Here is a 4,508-nt window from a genome sequence, read left to right on the forward strand (position 1 = left end):
TTCCTCTACTTTTCCTTCTACCCTTTCACACGTAATTGTTATAAACTTTTTAAAATTTGAAGATATGTATTTCTGTGCGTATTTGACCTACATACCTACCTATGTTTAAAATATACTTGCGTGTACGAACAATTCGGCCCCTCGCTGTAGGAGTAGCCTAACTCCAAATTGTGCCGTCCACCTCTCGCACCTGTCGTTCAGGAGTAGGGAAGTTGCGGCACATCTGGTAGACAGGCAACTTCTGCAGCGATGGGTCGAATTTTGTCGATAATTGCACACTGCACAATGCTTGCAAGGAAATATATTCGTATTGCAAACTCAATTTGATGTCGTTCTTCGCAAGCTTGCATACTTTTTTTTTTCAATACGAACACACAGCAGTGTTTTTAAAACAAGTCAGAACTTTACGAGGAATTTGTTGTGAAAAAGGTTGCTAGAACTCTTAATAATATTTGGGGAACGCAGCTCTTCTTCGTTATCAAAAATTGATTCAGGAGTATTTTGACTTGTCAACAACTTTTCCAAATGGAGACAGCAAATGCTCGAGGTTTTTTACTACGAAGCAGTGTTAGGAATTCACAAAATATTTTTAACAGTGAGTTTGCAATGAATCTATGACAGCTTGCAAATATTTTTACTGCAAAACGAAAAAGAATGTTTAGAATACAAAGATCGAAAGTTCCTCGCAACGTTGCAAAGAAAATAGTTTAAAATCATTTTACAGTGCACTGTAAATACCTTGTAAACAAATGTGGCTGCTTTGCAATCGCGGACCGACTACGGACGACTGGCGACTGGCTTTGTCCTTTGCAGTAATTTATCAGTGTGCGTTGCGACTGCATACCCAGGGATACATAAGCGAGCGTGTAAACAAGTTTTCAAAAAAAATGTTTACCCCCCCCCCCACCTCAACAATTTTGTGTTAATAATGGGATATATTTGATATTTTTGATATTAGCTCGTGACCAATTACATTATGACAGTACGTGAAGTCCTTGCTCTGCGTTTTGATGCTTTTTATAATTTTCTGAATCCTTTGGTGAAGAAATTGTAGCACGGTAAATAAAAAAATGTAACAGCCTTTCGAATTGGAATAATGAATAATATAAAATAGGCTAAGGCACCCTAGATTACTATGTCTAAAGAAATTCACTAATAATAGCCACTCTGCGGAAGCTAAATCCCTACGCACCTTCGTATTTACTGTTAAATTTACGCGCCCTCTTTGGTGCTTTACGGTGCTATTGAGGGTTCGCCAGCTGCCGAAACACTTTCGTTTTGCTGGCGAAGCCGTGCAGGCAGGCAGTTCGCCAGTCGTGTGGCTCAGCTCAGCCTGGCTAGAGCACAGCGCAGCCGCCGGCTCTCGTTTTAACCCCGGACTAAATTTAATTCTCTAGTGCAACAGACCGGCCTCCTTGCCCTGCTGTACCCGGCAAAATAAATGAATTATATTTCCGTGTGTGCTTTGCAAATACAATTACGTTGCATTCTGACACTGAACGCTTGACGAAAGCTCGTTGCCAACCATGTTATGAGAACCACGACCCAGGAAACCGTTCCTTTCTAGAAATTAATTGAACTTAGAAAAAATGATCTTCGATTACAGACAAAATTTGGTAGGTTCACCAAAACTTTTGTTTGCTTTTATCCATCACTAATTTTACTGGAACAGCAGATCTTTCCCTGAAATTTTTATCAGAAATAAATAAATTTCTTTGGATCTTGCAAGATGCATAGAAAAATAAAATAAAAATAATCGAATATGAAAAATTTTCCATGATCGGTGCCGTAAATCAAATCTACACTTTCAAACGTATTTATGCGTTGAATTACAAGCACCGCGTATCGCCCTTGAGTTTATTGACTAGGAAGAATTGGCTGTCGTAAAATCACAACAATAGCAGACCACATGATATATTAAAAATTGACGAGGATATTTTTCAGTGTGTCGGCATGGAAATCGTATCTTTGGATCTTGCTACAGAATTTTGTTACGGGAAATAAATCTCATTTCACAAAGGAAAAAAAACCTGCATTAGAGATGCACATGCTTTTCGACTCCTATGTAATAAACAAGTGTACTAGACTTCTTTATTTCTTTTTTAAAACTCTTCATTTACTTTGTGTGCTGTGGCCACAGAATTTGTGTGATTTTGTCACCGCGACGAGGTATTTCGCCTCATTTCGCGCCTCTTTCGTACTATTTCGCATTTATTTCCTATTATTTGACTCGCAGGTTTACGATTATAACCTATTACGCAAGATTATTGTAATGCATTTTTTATCATAAAAACCTATGTTGTTGGTTTTTTTGATTGGAGTTTCTTCCCTGTCAGAGAACATAGGTATGTGGGACAAGTAATGTTGGTTTATTTCTCCCTCGCCTCTATAATAACAAAAAACAACAACACAAAAATAAGCCACATTTTTCAAAGTACAGGACGCTGTAAAAAGTGAAAGGCTCAGTAATCCTAGAGCGAGGATTCTCGCCCTCCTGGGAGCGAGATTTTGCTGAAATTTCTTCGCTCTCCGGAGAGTGAAGTTCGATTTTCGCGCTCGATTAGAGCGATAGATAAAGGAATATCACTCTACAAAAGTGATAGTTAGGAAACGTCGCGGTCTTTTTCAGTGAGGATTCCTAAAGGTAATCTCACTTAATTTGAGTGAGATTCTAGAAAGAGCGAGGTTTCTAAATTTTCTCTAAACACGTTCCCTGCCGCTAATTTTTAGTGCCTAATTTAACATGGGAGCGTGACCACATTTTCGCCACGCCGCAGGGAACGTGTTAAATAGAGCAAGGGGAAACAATCTCGCTCTTTTTAGGTGAGACATCTGACTCTAGTATTTGCAGTGAGACTTTCCCTTAGTTTTTTTTCTAGCAGCTTTGTACTAGGAGGCACTATTGCCCTTTTCAATTTCTAATTTGGAGCGCAAAGTACGGATCAGACCACACCGTCGGTTTTTGTGGTATACGGAGACAACAAATGGGGCCATCTGAATCTGATTCTTGATAGACGTCACGTTAGCACCAAAATTGAGGTACGGAGGGGGCCGTGATCCGCACGGTGATTTAAGAAAGCGCAGCGCAGATATGGAATAGCGTATTTAATTCCTGAGATTTGTTTTGTTTACATTGAATGATAAAACTGTCTTTCTGGCCTGATGACACTAAAATGGACTACAGACAAAGTCAAACTTTCATCGATTCATTGTTAAAACAAGTGTTAAGTTTTGCACGTCAATTGATGTTAAAGTTCAAGTGTGCCTTTTCTCGACACATTGTTGTCTAACTAGGTTAAACGTCAACTGGTGTTTAAACTTCCGACACTTCCGAAAAGAGAGCAGCTGCACACCATATGGTTCCAATTGATAGCATAGAACTGTGTGTGTCCAAGTGTGCAGAATTTTAACGATTTCAAAACGTCTAAAATTAGCACACCACGCAAGTGTGCAGCTTGTGTTAAACACCATGTAATGTGCAAAAACTGGCACACGTTGATCTGCAAGTTAGGCACACCTCTGTTACCAGTGTTCAACAAAATACTCTGGAAACCCAAGTGTGTACATGTATGCGTTATTTGCTGAATACCTACATGCACGCAGCAAATACTGCGTACATGATAATATATGCAGGGAATAGTGGGTACATGATCATGTATGCAGCAAATACTGCACACATGGCCATGTACACACGTAGAGCTCTATGCTAAAAGTTATGTGCCTATGTGTGTACCTGGCCATGTATGCAGTACTTGCTGCATACATGGTTATGTATACACACTATTTTCTGCATACATGTAGGTATTCAGCAAATAACGCATACATGTGCACACTTGGGTTTCTAGAGTATATACGTCTTCGGTCCTGTTGTATTTGCAATCAGTATTTCATGTTTAGCTTTTACCGTGCAATTCATTGTATTCAGGTATCCAACCATGATTGGAATGCTATCTTTCTGTCATGCTGCCAACGTCTCCTTTGAGACATTAAAGTGTGACAGTACATTTAAGCTATTGTCCTAAGTGTAATAACATGCCACAATTCTGTAACTTTCTAAGCTTCAAACTCTCTAGAATTTGTTCAATTATTTTATTGTTGGTTTTCCTTTTGCTTGGAAAACCTTTTTTTAGAGTGTTTTTTTTTTTGGGGGGGGGGGGGAATTATAATTTTGGAAGTTGCCTTATCTCCTTCACACTTCAGTGCAGAGTATGGTTTTATATTGTAAATGTTTTTAATCTAATAGTAAGTAACTTTCTCAGATCTTAGGTAGCATGAGCTTACCACTTTAAGAGTTCCAATCTGTTATTGCGTGGACAACTGTTCAAAATTAGTAGTGTGTTTATAGTTAAACTGTTAAGGTTCGCCCTAGTGAAAAAGTACAGAAAATCGCCCAAAAGTCGATTAGTAAAGTGAACAAGCTGGGCCCGCTCTTCCGCCAAACCAAGTTTGCCAGCTCCGCTTCGCTCCACCGGCAACTCGGTTCGGCAGGGAGCGGGCCCAGCTTGGCC

The 4,508-nt window shown here is 39.4% G+C and overlaps 1 protein-coding gene across 30 annotated transcripts in view; it reads left to right on the forward strand.

Annotated features, from left to right (window-relative positions):
• The window catches only part of LOC113201767 (twitchin), a 66,876-nt gene that overhangs the window by 877 nt on the left and 61,491 nt on the right, over positions 1-4,508 (forward strand). The window lies entirely within an intron of this gene.

Source organism: Frankliniella occidentalis, unplaced genomic scaffold (assembly GCF_000697945.3).
Source record: "Frankliniella occidentalis isolate FOCC.00 unplaced genomic scaffold, Focc_3.1 Scaffold216, whole genome shotgun sequence".
Taxonomy (NCBI): domain Eukaryota; kingdom Metazoa; phylum Arthropoda; class Insecta; order Thysanoptera; family Thripidae; genus Frankliniella; species Frankliniella occidentalis.